We start from the raw sequence: 18,300 nt of genomic DNA, 5'->3' as shown, positions 1-18,300 counted from the left end.
AGTTAATAAAATGTGATGTGACTTCTCTCCTGCCAAACCTGACTCCTGAATGCTTATTTAAACATTACTGTTATAAACATATGAAGGTATTTAGGATTGAAGCCCCATATCAGTCTTAACTATAGCACAGTTACAAGAAATTCCACCGTGAATAATTTTTATCTTTTGGGAACAAGGGTATTATGCAGATATAAGATTTTAATATCGTTGTAACACCCAATCAGTGGTTCTGGGCAACTAACATTAATCATAGTTCTGGTCTGAAAAGTGACTGTGATGTTGTGTAGTTACACATTTTTTATGTCACACTGATTTTTAGATCACTACTGCTCAGTTTACAAGTAAAATTATACATGAACATAAGAATGGACATACTGGTCAGACCAACGGTCCATCTAGCGCAATATTCTGTCTTCTGACGGTGGCCCGTGCCAGATGCTTCAGAGCAAATGAACAGAGCAGTGCAATGTATCAAGTGATCCATCCCGTCATCCAGTCCCAGCTTCTGGCAGTCAGCGGTTTAGGGACACCTAGAGCATGGGATTGCATCCGATCATCTTGGCTAATAGCCATTGATATCTCTGTCCTCCATTAACTTATCTAATTCTTTCCTGAACCCAGTTATACTTCTGGCCTTCACAACATCCCGAGGCAACCAGTTCCACAGCTTGACTCTACATTGTGTGAAGAGGTACTTACTTATGTTTGTTTTAATTCCTAATGCCTATTAATTTCATTGGGTTACCCCTGGTTCTTGTATTATGTGAAGGAGTAAATAACCGCTATCATATCCCCTGCTTAGTCATCTCTTTTCTAAGATGGACAGTCCCAGTCTTTTAAATCTCTCCTCATACGGAAGCTGTTCCATATTCCTAATCACTTTTTTTCTCTGTACTTTTTTTTCAATTCTGATATCTTCTTTGAGATGGGGCAACCAAAACTACATGCAGTATTCAAGTTGTGGGTGTACTATGGATTTAGATAGAGGCATTATGATATTTACTGTCTTATTACCTATCCCTTTTCTAATGATTCCTAACATTCTGTTAGCTTTTTTGACTGCCACTGCACATTGAACAGGTGTTTTCAAAGAACTATCCATAATGACTCCAACATCTCTTTCTTGAGTGGTAACAGCTAACTTATGCCCCATCATTTTGTATATATAGTTGGGATTATGTTTTCCAATGTACATTACTTCGCATTCATCTACATTAAATTTCATCTGCCATTTTCTTGCCCAGTCACCCAGTTTTATGAGATCTCTTTGTAACTCTTCAGTCAGCTTTTGACTTAACTGTCTTGAGTAATTTTTTATTATCTGCAAAATTTGTACCTCACTGTTTACCCATTCTTCTAAATCATTTATGAATATGTTGAACAGCATAGGTCCCAGTACAGATCTTTGGGGAACCCTGCTTTTTACCCCTCTCCACTGTGAAAACTTACCATTTATTTCTACCCTGTTTCCTATCTTTTTAACCAGTTACTGATCCACAAGAAGACATTGTCTCTTATCCCATGACTGCCTACTTTGCTTAAGAGCCTTTGGTGAGGGACCTTGACAAAGGCTTTCTGAAAGTTCAAGTACACTATATCCTTTGGATCACCCTTATCCTCATTTGTTGACTCCCTCATGATTTCCCTTTACAAAAGCCGTGTTGGCTCTTCCTTGACATATCATGTCCATCTATGTATCTGATAATTCTGTTCTTTACTATAGTTTCCACCAGTTTGCCTGGTACTGAAGTTAGGCTCACAGGTCTATAATTGCAAGGATAGCCTCTTCAGCCTTTTTCAAAAATCGGCATCACATTAGCTATCTACCAGTCATCTGGTAGAGAGACTGATTTAAGCAATAGGTTACATACCACAGTTAGCAGTTCTGCAATTTCATTTTCTGCAATTTGAGTTTCTTCAGAACTCTTGGGTGAATACCATCTGGTCCTGGTGACTTATTACTGTTTAATTTATCCATTTGTTCCAAAACCAAATCTACTGAAACCTCAATCTAGGTCAGTTCCTCAGAGTTGGAAGAGAAAGAATGGTTAAAAAGAATGTTTCAGGTGTGGGAATCTTCCTCACATCCTCTGCAGGGAAAGCCAATGCAAAGAATTAATTTAGCTTTTGTGCATCACCTTGTTTTCCTTGAGTGCTCCTTTAGCACCTCTATCGTCCAGCGGCCCCACTGATTGTTTGAAAGGCTTCCTGATTCAGGTGTCCTTAAACATTTTTTTTTGCTGTTAGTTTGTGTCTTTTGCTAGTAGCTCTTCAAATTCTTTTTTTAACCTACCTAACTTTACTTGACAGAGTTTATGTTCCTGTCTGTTTTCCTCCATAGAATCAGATTTCCAATTTTTCAAAGATGTCTTTTTGTCTCTAACCCCCTCTTTTACTCTGTTTTGTCATGGCGGCATTGTTTTTGTTCTCTTACTGGTTTTTTTAATTATTATTTTCGGTATACATGTAGTTTGAACCTCTGTTATGTTTTTAAAAGGTTTCCATGCAGCTTGCAGGTATTTCACTCCTGTGACTGTTCTTTTTAATTTGTGTTTAACCCGTCTCCTGGTTTTTGTGTAGTTCCCCTTTTTGAAGTTAAATGGTATTGTGGTGAATTTCATTGGTATTTTTCCCCCTACAAGGGTGTTCAATTTAATTACTTTATGGTCATCATTCCTGAGTGGTTCAACTGTACACCTCTTGGATGAGATCCTGTGCACCACAACGTACAAAATCAAGAATTGCCTCTTTCCTTGTGGGTTCCAGCACTAGCTGCTCCAAGAAGCCGTCATTAATGGCACCTAGAAATTTTAACTCTGCATCCCCTCCTGAGACGACATGTTGCCAGTCAATATGGGGATAGTTGAAATTCCCCATTTTTATTGGGTTTTCTATTTTTGTAGTTCTCTAATCAAACTGAGCATTTCACAATCATCACCATCCTGGTCAGGTGGTCGGTAATATATTCCTACTGCTATATTCTTATTATTCAAGTATGGAATTTCTATCCATAGTGATTCTATGATACTGTTTGATTCATTGAAGATTTTATTACATCTGTCCTTATGCCTTCTTTCACATCACTGCCACTCCCCCACCAGCACGACCTACTCTGTCATTCTTATATATTTTGTACCCTGGTAATACCATGTCCCATTGATATTCCTCATTCCACCAAGATTCTGTAATACCTGTTATATCAATATCCTCATTTAATACCAGGCACTCAAGTTTTCCCATCTTAGAATTTAGACTTCTCGCATGTGTATACAAGCACTTATAAAATTTGTCAATATTTAGTTGTTTGCTTTCCTGGGGTGTAATTGAATGGTACTCTCTTTCATTTGACTAGTTCCCTTCAGTTCCTACCTGTACTTTATCAACTTCTATCCTCTCCTTTTTACTAGGATATAGAGTATCCTTTTAATAAATCCTCCGCTAAGGGATGTGTCTGTCTGAATCATGTGCTCCTCTGTACCTCTTCCCTCCCCTGCCCCTTAGTTTAAAAACTCCTCTACGATTATTTTTAATAAGTGTAATATAATATATGCAAGCTTAATGTGGGATCTGAAAGTGAATCTATATTCTCCCTCGCTCATACATCATCACTAGCATTAAAGATCCTGCAGGCCAATTTTGGTCTTTTTAAACATGTGTGGGAGGTAAGTTTGAGAGTCAGGACCCCTCACTCAAAATGACCTGCTGCAAGTAACCTTTCTTTTAAACCAGAGGATTTTAGACATGAGTGTTATAGCTGATAGTAACTGTTGTTATATCAGATGGTAAGGGAGGCAGGTTACCAAGACACAAAACATTTAAGGGATTAAATGTCAAACCTAACACCTTAAAATACACCAAAATCAGCTAGAAGCAAGTGCAGCTCATAGAACACAAGTGTAAAGCACTGTTGCAAAGCATCACTATGCAAGTGGATTGCTGCATTCGCTGCCATTTCTGAATGGTCTCAGGTACAGCACCAACTCCATCTGTCCAGTATATCATTTCCATTCATGATATCTGAGTATGGGACTAACAGAAGGAAATGGACAGTTTGGTGGTAATTGAACTGAGTATGATAGATGAGAAGTTGTCTAGAAGAAAATGTAAGGAGAACTACTCCCCTATTAAAACAAATGGATTTGCAATGGCGGTTCTGTTTCTTTACGCCTGCTCTGAGAAAGGGGCCCTGTGACAGCCAGGCTGCATAGAAAAGGGAGTGGAAAAAGGTTGCCTAGCAACTGGTCCTGGAAGCTGCAGCAGGAGAGTTGTGACCTGGCAGTAGATGAGCAGCATGAGAGGGAGGAGGAAACGGGGGATTTTCCACAGCCACCATAAAATTGAGGAAACTTTAGAATTAAAACCATTCTCCAGGCAGAAGGTTTTTCAAAAGGAAAAACCTCCTCCTCCTGCTTCAACAGAAACTAACCAAAATCAAGGGGAAGAAACAGAACTAAAGGAAAATAGCAGCTACTAAGTATTCAAAATAAAGGAGTAAATCCGAGAGGGGCAGAGTCAGCCCCTGAGTCGGGCCATGGAGGCTGTGAAAATACGGCAGTTCTGCTGTGCAAAGGGGTGGGTCATCATTAGGAAAATGGTACAAGGATGGCCAAACCCTGCAGGAGCCCATAGGAGTTGAACCACAGCAGATGCTGTATCATTGATATTCAGTCCTCCCATTGTGGGGACTATTCGGCTGCAGTAACTGCTACATACTGTCTCTGTAGCTGTGGAGTGTGGGCAGGATTTCTACCAATCACTCGTTCTCCCAATGAATGGACTAGCTATTCAAGTTGGATTTATCCCATTGTGAAGAGAGTTGAAGGGACACCATCAATTTAAAAATTATTTTTGTCAAAGGTTTTACCCCATTTTAACAAGTAACACCTTAAATAACTATAATTAAGCCTGCACGTCTGTCACAGAAGTCACGGATTCTCTGACTTTCCTTGACTTCTGTAGTGGCCACTGCTGGCTCAGGGGTTGCCCACAGCAGTTGGGGTGTGTGGGAGGGGGCTCGGGGAAGGGGGTTGGGAGGTGTGGGGGGCCACTTACCTCAGGTTGGGGGCTCCCTGGCTCCCACTGGCATGGCCCTGCAGCTCCTAGGTGGCAGGCTTCACGCACTGCTGGCAGGCCCTGCCCCTGCAGCTCCCATTGGCTGTGGTTCCTGGCCAATGGGAGCTGCGCAGCCGGCGCTTGTGGCAGGAGCAGTAGGCAGAGCCCTCTGGCTCCTCTGCTGTTTAGAAGCTGCAGGGACATGCTGAGCCGGGTAGGAGGCCTGCCAGTAGGGTGACCAGGCAGCAAGTGTGAAAAATTGGGACCGGGGTGGGGGGGCGGGGGGTAATAGGAGCCTATATAAGAAAAAGACCCAAATATCGGGACTATCCCTATAAAATCGGGACATCTGGTCACCCTACCTACCAGCCCCGCCAACTCTTCCCCCCCAGCACCAACGGGGTTCCAGGCCACCTCCCCCAGCATAGCAGCCACAGCACCTCTGCCCCCCCCCCCCCCGAGCACCTGTTCCTCCCGCCCACGTTTTAGTTAGGGGTATATAGTAAAAGTCATGGATAGGTCACAGGCCGTGAATTTTTGTTTACTGCCTGTGACCTGTCTATGACTTTTACTAAAAATACCCATGGCTAAAACGGAGCCTTAACTATAATTGAAAGAGCTTAGAGAATAAAATGTTTCACGTTTTTCAGTTCGTTCACTTCGTGCATTTGACAGCACTAAGCATATCCTCATTTAAACTGTTTCCCCTCTCATCACTTAGTATCCCTTGTTGCTTGTGTGGTCTTTAAACCACAATGTGGGATAGAAAGGCATTTTTAGAAACAGAAGAATGTAACTGTAAAACTAGAGAAACTGGAAAAGGGGACTTGAGGGAGGTGCAATACTAAAAATATTTGTAATTAATTTTTAAGGACTGTCTTGATTTCAAGTGTTCCTTTAACAGACGATTGGACTTTAGTGAGTGACAAGGACATGTTGCGGGTGAGGGGGGCATATGTGTGGGTGTGTATGGGTGTGTGTGTGTGAGAGAGAGAGCTAATTTTAACTCAAATTTTAAAACATTTACGAAGTAAAAAAGGAATCCTTGTGTAAATACAGTGCTACACTTTGAAAAATGCTTCTTGTAGGCACAGAATTCTAACAGTTTATTGGTCTCATGAAGCACTTGCTGTTGAGTTAGGAACTCAATGAACATATGGAAAGCACAAGCATCCTACATGGAGGAAACTGACTTTTCATAGACACGAAATGAAAATTTCCCTCAGGAGCCAAGCTGCCACTGACAGGTTCCTTGCAGCTGCACAGTACCAGCTGCTGAAAGGATGCTGCAGGAGTTAATTCTGCTTGGAGTAACATTAACTCCCACTGGGATATATGTCAGGCTCAGAGGGCAGAATATCGTAAGTCACGTTTCCCAGTTCTTTCCCTATCAGCCCTGCATAGTCCATGACCTGTGGAACCTCTGCCCCTATGGAGCTGCAGCAGAAGGGGCTTCCATGGGCTCAAGAGCAAGCAGAGGTGGAGGAGCTTGTGTTCCCCTATATGCCCCCTGCCCAGGTATGCTCAACCTGGTCCCTTCTGCTCATGTTACTGAAGGGAAAAATTTGGTCTTTTATCAGGGACTTGCTGGTTATCATATCTATTTCCTGATTCTAGCAGGTGGAAGCAACCTGGCTATAGTCATGCAGGTAGTTAAGTTCCAGCAAGGTAAATTAGGGCAGTATTTATTTGTAAACATTTTTTGAGGTTTCTTTCTTTGTATGTAGTCTTACAAAGTTTTTAGGGGTAACAGTTCCTACAGTGCCCCTCAGCAAGATGCAGCACATAGTTCAGTGTGCAGATGGGTCCACAGCCCAGCTGCTAGATATTTGTACTCATGTTATGTGATATTATTGATTATAAGCAGGGCTGGTAGCTCTGCATATCATTAGTTGCCAGATGCTTCCCCTTGTAAGACATGGATTTCAGCTGGATAGAGTAGCCAAACTTTAACTGTTTGGGTTGAACTTTTCCATGCTGGATAACTGATTCAGGTTGAATATTTTTTGAAAATTTCAGCCAAAACAGTTCAGCTGTTTCTGAGAACGAGGCTAGGGAAAGATTTGTTTTGCTCATGCTGGGCTCTGGAGCTGAGATTTGAAATTTGGCACGCTTGTAGCCTTTGTGTCAGGAAGTGGCTTTTGCTAGACCCATGAAAATTTGCCCAAATGAGACCAAGTTATAAGTAAGGCTATGATTTTGTCACAGAGGTCGCAGAATTCACGGAATCTGAGACTTCCAAAAACCTCCATGATTTCAGCCCAAAGGCAGCTGGGAGCTGCAGGGTCCTGCCGCCGCCGCCGCCCAGCTCCCAGACACTGTGGGAGGCAGGGATACCCCACAGCTTCTGGGCAGGGGGCGCCCCGCAGTGGCTGGCCACCCCGGTGGGGGTACACACAGCTCTCGGTTATTGTGGGGCATAGCTCCTGGCTGCTGCGGGTGGCAGGGTATCCCCCGCAGCTCCCTGCCACCGCAAGTGGCAGTGGCAACCTGGAGAACCCTAAAAATAGCCATGACAAAATCTTCATCTAAGCCAAAAGCTTAGTTATAAGCCTTTAACAAATTGAAGTTTGCACATGCTCAGTATATACACGCTAGAACTTCGCAGTTAAAAACTCTGAAGATGCTGTCTGCACCCAGTATGCTCTAGCTCAGAGCTGAGCAGGATTTTTCCTGTAATTGCAGCTCTGGGCTGCTGTGGGTCATCATTCTGGGTCTGGGCACAGGCACCTGAACTGAGAGCAAGAAGGCTTCCTCTCTTTTGTTCTCAATGACCCTCCCCTACCCCCTTGCTGGCACCCAGAGCATGGAAGAGGAAGCTGTGTGATTCAAAAGCAGAGGAGACAAGGGCTAGACCTGGAGTGGGGATCAGATTGCAACAAAGAGACTGTGTGGGGATAAGGACACACGACTGGGATTGGAAACTAGCAGGGGGGGAGGGAAATAGGGACAGGGTTTGCGGTGGGAGGAGACTGGGATCTGCAGGGAGTGGAGGATTCATAGATTTTACCATTAGATCACCCAGCCTGCCCTCAGAGAAGAGCTGGACTGACCAGGCAAGGAGACTGTGAGCAAGCAAGGGAAACAAGGGGTGGAGGGGGAATGGGAGGCAGTGCAGGGGTGCGGGGAGATGGAGATCAGATGAGGAGCCAGAAGGGAAGACTGGGACTGACAGGGCAAAGAAATTGGGATAAAGAGCCAAGGCAGGGAGGAGATTGGGACTGGGAGACACAGGAGATGGGGAACATAGCTGCAGCAGAAAAAGAAGCAGATCAGATGAGGAGCGGGGGACGGACGGACTGGGACTGGGACTGGCTGGGTAAGGAGATTGGGACTGACAGTGGGCTTCAGTGAGGAAGACTAGGACTGGGAGAAAGGGCACAGATTGGAGGGAATGGGGCTGAAGAGGCCAGGTTAGTTGGAGCAGGCAGAAGAGTCTGTACTTATTAGAGCACACTCTCCTCCAGAACCTGGAATGGAACCCATGATTTCTGACTCGCACCATTCCTCTGCTGTCAGCAAATATCTGAAACCCATTGGTAAAGTGTCTCATCCCCTTTCAGTGCTGGTCCACATAGAGGATGATAACCTACTACTGTTATCAGTTATTCAGATAGCTCAAATGTCAGAGGTCTGTGCAGTGAAGCCAAAGCTTCCAACTCTGCTGATGACCCATGTGGGTGTCAATATGATGCCACATAATGGAATTTCTGTTCTTTCAGTTTGCTTTTTTAAAAACCTAAGAAACTAGACACGTGTATGTATAGGACCGATCTGCTCTGGAAATGAATCAAGGTATTGTCTGTAGGACCCTTACCTCATTTGTTGCAGAAGTTAGAAAGTTTGCTGGGAATGATGCAGGGGATTGCAGGAAGAGAAAGGAGGTTCTCATGATTAAAGCAGATGCACGTTGTTCTGGAGAACTGGATTCTCTTCCTGCTTCTGCCACAGAATTCCTATGTGCTGTAGGTTACTAACTTAAACCAAACTTTTCAGAGGTGGTCATTAATTATGTTTTCCTCATTTCCTGGGTGCCTGATTGAGGTTACATAGGCAAGTTTAATTCTGGCATTTCCTAACTTTTTCTTTTAACGTAGTTTTTGTGTGTGTAATATTTATATAACACTTTGTCTCCAAAGCTCTTTATTAAACACTAGCCAGTTAATTCTCAAAACTCATTGCTTGGTATCATTACCTGCATTTTAAAGAGCAGGAAATGGAACCACACAGAAGGTGTATAATTGGCCCAAAGACCCACAATGGCAGAGCTAGGATCAGAACTCAGGAATTCCTGATATACTGCTTCTTATGGCAATAATTTTTTACAATGGCAAACTACTAAACCATGAGCACCTCTACATTAGTGTGATCAGGCCTGTCAAGTGAACATTTCACAATGTCATTTTGTGAGACAGAATACAGGCTCAAAATTCTCTACTTTTTCTAAATTGTTTCTAATTTTTCATCTAAAATAACAGATTAGGCCAAACAGCGTGGAAACAGCCCCTGGTGCTGAATGGCCAGCCCAGTGATCTGTGTAGGCCAGAGCTGTTTGATCATTTCACGTTTCCCTACGTTGGGCAGGCTGCTATACTGAGAGAACCTGGAGCTGTGGCATCACAACAGACTATTTTGCTCCCTTGGAAAAGCAGGTTTCAGCAGTGCTCCCTTGTGACTTGACCAGCATGTTTGTTTCACTGGGTAATGAAAAGATCAGTAAGATGCACAGCATTAAGAAGCATTAAGCAGCTCCCTATTGTGTTTGGGTTTTTTATCTGAAAGAAAATTGAGTAGTTAATTGGCCCACAATTAAATAGAAATGCCATTTTAAAAAAATTGCAACAGCTGGCCAGGCTCAGCTTCCACTTGCGTTATACATTTCTGGGATGACTTAAAACTTTATAATAGAGAGCGATTAATTGGGAGCATTGTGAGCAGCATAAAACATGTTTATAGCTCAAGTTATCCTAAGGGACAAAGTGCATACGGCAGACATAGGTGGCTGAGGGAGGGCAGAAAGGTGATTATCACTATTCCACGGAGAAAACTAGCTAGAACTTAGGGGTAGCAAAATGTTATCCAAAGGGGCATGAGTCTGCTGTAAACAGGAGTTATAGCTGTGCTGACTGATTGAGGTCTGTGAGTCCTACTATGTGAATAAATTCCCAGTCAGCTTTAGATTGTGTGCTTAGCTGCTTTTACATTTTAAAACTAAGATTTAATACATTATATATTTTAAATACTTTTGAACATATTAATATATATAAATTTGCAGGTTATTGAAATTAACAAGAACTCTTTTTCCAAGTGCTAACAGATCAGGATTCTTGTCATCTCAAGCTTAAAAATGGAACAGGAATGACTGTGGAAGACTGGCATGATATTAACACACCTACAGTAGCACCCTTAGGGGGCCACCAAACAAAACATGGGAGCTGGAATTTTTCCACCATTGCAGCCCTAATTTTGGACAGGCTAGTATTTTGTTCAGTTTCATAGGGACTAAAAAAAATTAAAAAATTAAGGGAATTAAATTGGTAGTCTGTCAACCATTAAAGTATCACTTTAAACCCACAAGTTAAAGGAAATTGACTGTTCAGAATCATCTGCCAAAATCTTATCCAAACTAAAGTGCAGTTGCACCCACTGTGACTTGGTGATTTGGGGCTAGATCTGTTGACTTCAATGTAGTAATGTCAATTTATACTTGCTGAGAATCTGGCCTTTGCATCTTAACTGTGAATTTCCTTTCTTTTGGCGTTCCATTTTGCTCAGTTGTGCCTAACCCTGTGCAAAGCAAGAGAGTGGAGGCAAGAAGCCTCCCCGGAGGGATGGCTCACTCTCCTCCGAACTAGCAGCAAAACTGGCCCTTTTAAGAGGGAAAACACATTCCCCTATCATCCCTCTTTCACAACATCTCCTGGAGGCACTGTGCTGCCCTGCAGTGCACCAATGCCAGGAGCAACACACCCCTGCACTACCAACAACGTTCAACTGTAGCTATAAACCAAATAGAGCTTTTAATATTTTGTTAACACCCTTTCCTGTCTTATCAACTGAATTTCTGTTCTTCCTAATGTTTTACAGTTTTTACACGTTATTACACTTCTTCCTCCCTCTCATACTCCCCTGCACTGGATTACTCTCACCTTTTATATTTCCTTTTCCATATTCTGATCCTATTTTGTCTCTCTTTTCCTTTGATTCCCACCCTATTTATTATCCATTCTTTTCTTTCTCTTTTATCATGGTTTCTGCGTGAAATATTCAGTATCTGTCAGAGCCCTAAATACCTCCCCATCTCTCTCATGTTTTTCATACTAGCATCCTCAAGTTTCTGCATCACATCCACCATCTTTCTCAAAAAGGACAGGATGTGATTCTCTTGAGAATGTGTGAACTGCTACTCTTTAATTTGCAAGAGAGCTTCGCTGAGAAAGGCACAATAGCCCCTCCCCCAAGTTTGGGTGTGTTCCCACCCTCTGCCAACCCAAGGAGCAAGATATAAGCCTCAATTTGCATCCAACTCTTCCACACAGAATTAGAGATCATCATCTTTATGCCTTCAAGCAAGCTCTCATATTTAATTATTTTTTCTGATGCCTACTGGTGAAGTAGAGTAACAGATTGTCACTGTATCATTGCTGACCAGCCTTCACTTTGGCTTAGAGAACCAAGGCTTTGCTTCAGGTAATCAGAAATCATCTAATTAATAAAATATACAGTTGGGAAAAGTACAAGTAAGATCTTATTACAGTCACAAATGTTGTGTATGCCCTTGGAGCACTTTAAATGTTACACTGAAAAATTCTGTATTGGAAAAAATTCATCTGGGAGGATAAATGTTGGATATTTTCTGTAACTGTTGTACGTGGATGTCCTGAAAATCCACAAATGCTAAGTCTCCTAACTAGTTAAAGTGTGATTTTATTAAAAAGTGACTTTGAGGTTCCATTTATTACTGTATTCCTATCAAATTTGCTCTGTTTACAATAAAGAATTATTTTTTCTACCTGCCGCCCCTGCAAACTCACCCTGGCCTCTACCAGTAAAGCTGGATACTTTCCATTTCAAATTACGGTAGGCCCTCAACTAATCCTGTGCCACCCCACTGTCTTCAGATTATGTTCTCAGTGTTGTAGTAGTATTATTGTTATTTATATTATGGTAGGACCTGGAGGCCCAGTCACAATTGGCCTCAGTCAATTCTTCTGTGTTAAGTGCCAGGGAATGGGGGTGGGCAGAAGCTCCCTGCAAATGGGAGTGGGTAGGAGAGGGAGCAAAGGGAGGTACTGAGAGTCGGAGGGGTACTGAGAGCAGGGGTAGCCTGCTCAAGACTGGCTCCTGGGGTTTCCTACTTGCTCCTGAGACCATTCCAGCCCCTATGCATCCCAACCCCTACTCCCAGCCCAGTTCCAGGCCCTGTGACAGCTGCTCCAGCCTCTTTGGGACCCATGTGCACCTCTGCCCCAGGGATATGCTTGAGTTTATGGGAGCATAATATTTCCATTATAGGGGCACATACAAAATGGCTAGGAAATAAGATTTTAATTTCAGACTTCGAAAAGAGTATCACAAACAATTAAACTCTAAAAAACAGATAAGAACAGAGAACACTGGTCATTGCCTCTCTGGGGTTAAAAAAGCAAAAATATAGCCACTCTGTCCTTACTTTACCCCATTGTGTGTAGGTACTTGCAATCAGAATACCTTTTGGTCTGTGATCTTACCAAGTACAAAGAGGTGAGTTTAGGGCAGATTTTATTTGCTTTTGACAGTTTGTGTCAGACCCTTAGTTTCAGAATGAGGCATTTGTATTCGTCACTAAGCGTCAAATCCTGCTCACCATTGTGGAATTGGACTGAGGGGGGCCAAAAGAAATGGTATAGGGATCCTCTTATATACAGTACGTGCGTACACACAGACAGCACAGATATCTCTGCCTCACGCTGAAGGCTCAGTCCTGCAAGATACTCAGCATTTCACAAGATTAAGTCCCAGAAGTGGAGTGCAGCTTCAGTATTGGCCAGTGCTCGTTGGCTTGAGGGGATACTGTTATCTGGCTGGAGGCACAGTTAGGTCTCCAGTCTGCTATCTTAAACATGGAGATCACCAGCACATGTCAATGTAACATGGAGTATACTGTACCTACTCCAAGGATTACAGAGTTACCTCTCCAGTGTGCATATCCCAGGAGCTCACTGGAGAATTCTTCCTGAGGTCTCTAGCCTCAGGCTCCTCCATACTGCCTTTCAATACACCACCAGAATGTAGGGCAGAATCTTAACCTTAGCTATCATTAACCAAATAACTAACTAACACCTGCAATATAATTTGAATTTCAGTTTATCTTTCCTATCACAACCAAGATAAAATCACTAAAACATTGTTTGTCTTAAATATAAGAAAGTTTAAAAATCAATCGGCTTTGAAGATGTCACCATGACAGCGTGATGATCTGCAACAGGAGTGGCAGAATCAGCCTTCTGATTAGAATGTACAGAAAATCTAAATGTTTCTAACCTGTTGCTAAAGTCAATTCCATATATATACACACATATACACATACTTAAAACAACTTAGAAACTTTGATTTCCAGTACTTTCTGGGGAAAGTCAGTCCTCTCATTTGTACTTTGCATGTGCTGATAAAATCAGTCAACTGTCTGTTTTCACTAAGACTCTCCATTATGAACTCAGAAACAAGGGTGACAGACATTATAGAAAAACCTACCAAAGTTTCATAAAGGATAGATTAACTGAATGGAGATACTTAAACTGTGACAGGCATTTCTGAAATCTCTTTTCAAAATTTCATTTTTAAATTTGTGGTAAGTGGGTGGAGCTGACAAATACCTATAATTAAGGCTGCCTAACACGTTTCATTATAAGACTCTGTTTTTAATTCCATATAACTTTGCCAAATTTTAACTGTTGGAGATTAAATTTTTCATGCTTGGTACCTGCTTCAGGCTGAAATACTTTGGAAATTTTCATTAAAAATGGTTCACCATTTCTGAAAATAATGTTAGAGAAAAATATTTTTGAGGGGGCAATGCAATATTGCCAACTCTCATGATTTTGTCAGGCGTCTACAGTGGTATTTATTGTTCTTTCTTTCAACTTCAGCTCCTGGAATCGCATAATTACATGACAATTTCAGCTTTCACATTTTTTGAAAAAGTAAATTTCTAGTCTTCATGGCTGTGAAGAAAAGCTTGTGAACATCATCCAAGTATAACCTACAGGTTCAAAAATCAAAAGGCAAATAACAGGAACCCCAAAAGAATTAATATTTCAAAAAGCATAATGATTTTTAAGCCAATGATCTGAGGCCTGAGTAATGATTTTTGAATGCTTGGAGTTGGCAATGCTGCAGTGTTAAAATAATTCTTAAAATGAGTTCACTGAGAAACTCTAGTGTCTCTATACTTTGGAGCAGCAACATGATATTTTGCAGGGGGTGTTCTGGGGTCAGAGAAGTGCGTTTTGCTGTCCCTGTGAAAATCCACTTGAGTTTGGCCAGGTCATAAGCCTCTACAACATTTTTTACACATGCTCAGTAGAGGCTTGATAGAGACTTTCAGTAAATATTTCCAAAGATTTCATCTGCAGTGAATATGTTCCAGCCTATTCCATCAGGGCTGAGCAGCACTTTCATCCCAATTGCTCTTCCTGGCTGCCAGGGATAGATGTGACACTTAGCACTAGAACTGAAAGCAGAAATATTGTCTCTCCTGCATTGTGAATGCTCCTATTGCTGACACCTAGACAGCACAGAGGACAAGGAGGAAGCTGCCCGATTCAAAAGAATCAGGGGACAATGACAGGCTGTGAAGGAAATAGGCAAAAGGGAACAGATGCAGGCTGGGAGACAACAGAAGCAGAGGTAGACAGGAATAGGGTAGAGGGGAAGGTTGTTATTCAATACTTTTTTTTAATCCGCCTCATTTAATGTGCGGCTTCGGGCCTTATTTACTGAATACACTCCAATACCTGTACTTAATACAGAATTGTGTTTCAGCATGGACTTTCCTATGGCTCTTATTGCTGTAGTATCTAATGATTGCAACCTTTATATGAAGTGAGTATGGTATTCCATGGTAGCAGTCCATACCCTTCCATACTGTAGCATTTTGGATCATTCATGCAGACACTGTAGTTTTCTTTTTTAATAAGGGAGTGCTCTCAATATCACTAGGCAGAGGTTTTAGGGGTTGGGCAGGGGCAGGGAAGACTTGTGATCTGTGGATCTGTCCCTAATGCAGGTCCACTGGTCAAAACCTCTAGTGAAGGGGCAGGTGCCACAGACAGTCCTGCAGTTCTGAGGCTGCAGCAGCAGCTGCAGATTAGTTTTTCTGTGATGGGGAGAACTAGACATTTCTGTGACTAATGAGAACGTCCAGAACTACATTTGCTAGGAATACTTTGTAAGGGATATAAGTCGTCACGCTTCTCAGCAGAAGTCAACCACTGTCTGGTGGGGGTTGGGAGAAAACTTCCCCTATGGTCATCTCATTTCATAACTGTGCACTACACCTTGAACCTTCTTCTGAAACACTTGGTACTCGCCACTGGCAGAGAGGATGCTAGACTACTGCTTTGATCCTCTATGGCTATGATTTCATTTCTCACAACCTTCATGGATGTCTAATGTGCACAGCCAGCTTCTCAGAATGTGAACGGCTTTGGAGCCAGGATTTGCCGTGAAGGTTCACAACCGGAATTTTCATTGAAAGATCAAACCTCAGGTAGCCACAGATCCATCTGTCCTGCTAGGTAAATTCCATTTAATAACACTGAGTTCAAAAAATACTGTGGCTCCAATTTAGCAAGATACTTAAGCATGTGCCTAAGTTTAAGCATGTGAGTAATCCCATTGATTCAGAATTATTCACATGCTTAAAGTTAGGCACATGCTTAAGTACCTTAATTAGGGCCTGTAGGCACAAGGGGCCACCATCCTTAATAGAAACCAAATCTATTTTATTATAATACATTCATCACTGAAGGAAATCGCAGCTCAGCTAGGTACAATGCTTTCACCTGCTCCCCAATTCCTGGCCAAGAAGGGAGGAACCCTTACCACCTCATGAAGACAGTAGTAATTTCCCTCTATCCACTACAGTAGCCCATCAATACACAAACACACACACACACACACACACACACACACACACACACACACACCAGCTGTGCTCAGGAAAACACAAGCAGTAAATCAACATGCACTGAGAGGAAGGGCATGTGTGAAACCACTTTACATTTCATATATGTCGGAGAATCTTGGTAGGCCAAGGTTGCTTCTAGCCCACAAATCCCTATTGGTAAATTCTTCCTGCTTTGATAATTGCGGACAAAATCTACCTCTATACAGGCACAGGAAAGCTTGAATAATGGCTTTTCTATTTCCCTCCCTATGAAAGGAAGCAAGGTATTTTTAAATTAATCAGACCCTCTCATTTCTCACACTTACGCTTCCAAGCCCTTCTTCTGATCTCTGGCTGTGTAAGCCAGTGCTTTTCTCCAGTGCTTTCCCTGGCTAAAGAAATCTTTTTGTAGTCAGGAAAAGGTAAGGAAAAATAAAAAACAAGAATTGAAGAGACAAGTCATGGAGCTGCATGAGCTCTCCACCCCCTGAGTCATTCTGCTGAATCTCACAGTCCGTGATATGTGATTAAAAATAAAGGGAAAAAATCATGTTTGTGCCTCAAACGATACAGAATGGAATTTTTAAAATAAAAATGTAGCCATTGAATATAAAACAATTCACATTACATGTCTTATGTGAAGTCTGCAATGGTGTAAAATTGTATTTAATTATAAGTATCTTCCATTCTGTCTTCAATACGGGAAAGGATAGTTTATTTATTTATTTATTTTAGGAGGATAAAAACCCAACAAATTTCCAATACCTTTTAAGAGAAGGAATTTAGGATATAAAGCAAAGCCTCTGTCTGAAGATGGTATAGAGAAGCAGCACACCCCTGCAACATAAAGCTCGGCAATCTCATAGTCTTGTTAATATGCTTTAACATTTCACTCCAATTTGCATTTTGCATAAAGCATCAATATAACATTCGGTGGAGAAATATAACACTTATAGATGACAACAGCAGCAGCAACAACAAAATACTACCACTGTGATGCAAATACAAAAAATAAGAATTGATTCTAAACAAAATTACAAAATATACCTGGATTCTAAAGAATATAAGGCCAGTGAAACCCAAAGGATACCAAAATAATTTGTTATTAGACCCAGATGTGATTTTAGCATAAAAACAGTATGAAAATGTTATCCAGCTGAAAAGATGGCTTTGTATTCTCTGTTCCTCTTGTTGCATCTAATATTAATTGCAGACTAGGTGTGGCAGCATCAGAGAAGAACATTGGCATAAATGGGCTGAGATATATTGCATGATACCTTTAATGAAATATTCTATTATCTTACCTGATAAAAAGATAATTACAAATCATAGCATAAGATATATCCATACACTTGTAGATGATCACACTCCTTCTGTTGCAGTTGTTCAGGTCCCTCAGCAAAGAAGCTTGTAACTCTTATATTTATATTAGCCTCACTGAAAGAAAGAAAAAAAAACCCTACAAAGAAACCTCTGCAGTATTCTGTCTCCTCTGCCCTAGCTTCCTGTTATGAGATTCTCTATGGTCCCAAACATCTATCAGCAAACCGATGGGGGAGGGGGGTGTACTGATGGGGGTGGAGAGAAAAAAAAAAGAATGTTTAAAAAAAAAAAAGAAAGAAAAAAGACAGCATATTACATGACAGCTCCACCTACTGGCAGAGAGAATTAGATCATCTAGCTTTTTTAAACACCCTTACGGTCAGAACTGCAAGTTATTTTACAAAATCTGGTATAATCACCACTTAGCCTACAACCACATTGATCTAAAGGAAGAAAATATGAACTAATGAATCTGACCACTAAATATTTAGAAAGAGTGAGGTGGGGCATAAAATTGCTGCACAGACACTTATAGTTTTCTGATTTTATATTAATAAACTTGTTTGACACTGTTTTTGCTTTTGTTGGATCCATGTATTATGCATAGCAAGAAAAAGGGAAGATGTTATCGTGCCTTGAGTTGTTGTATACCAACATGTGGCCTCTTTACGTATAAAATCATCATCCCCATGTCAACCTCCTCCTAAAAATTACTTAATATTAAAGACTGGTTTTTGGCCCTCTTCAGCCTTGGTTTGGTTCTGTATGACCTAAAA

At 41.6% G+C, this 18,300-nt stretch overlaps 1 protein-coding gene across 3 annotated transcripts in view; it reads right to left on the bottom strand.

Annotated features, from left to right (window-relative positions):
* LOC125644821 (sodium channel protein type 2 subunit alpha) overlaps positions 1–17,741 on the bottom strand; it is a 128,706-nt gene extending 110,965 nt beyond the window's left edge. For 2 of the 3 annotated variants that reach the window (XM_075117905.1, XM_075117906.1), the window contains exon 1: positions 17,506–17,740. The gene's annotated coding sequence lies outside the window, so the exon portion shown is untranslated. Of the gene's footprint in view, positions 1–17,505 lie in introns of all 3 variants that reach the window. The other variant, XM_075117908.1, reaches the window with a different exon arrangement.
* Positions 17,742–18,300: the final 559 nt, after the last annotated feature.

This window comes from Caretta caretta, chromosome 11, assembly GCF_965140235.1.
Source record: "Caretta caretta isolate rCarCar2 chromosome 11, rCarCar1.hap1, whole genome shotgun sequence".
NCBI lineage: Eukaryota > Metazoa > Chordata > Testudines > Cheloniidae > Caretta > Caretta caretta.
This window is presented reverse-complemented; position numbering and strand designations above follow the sequence as displayed.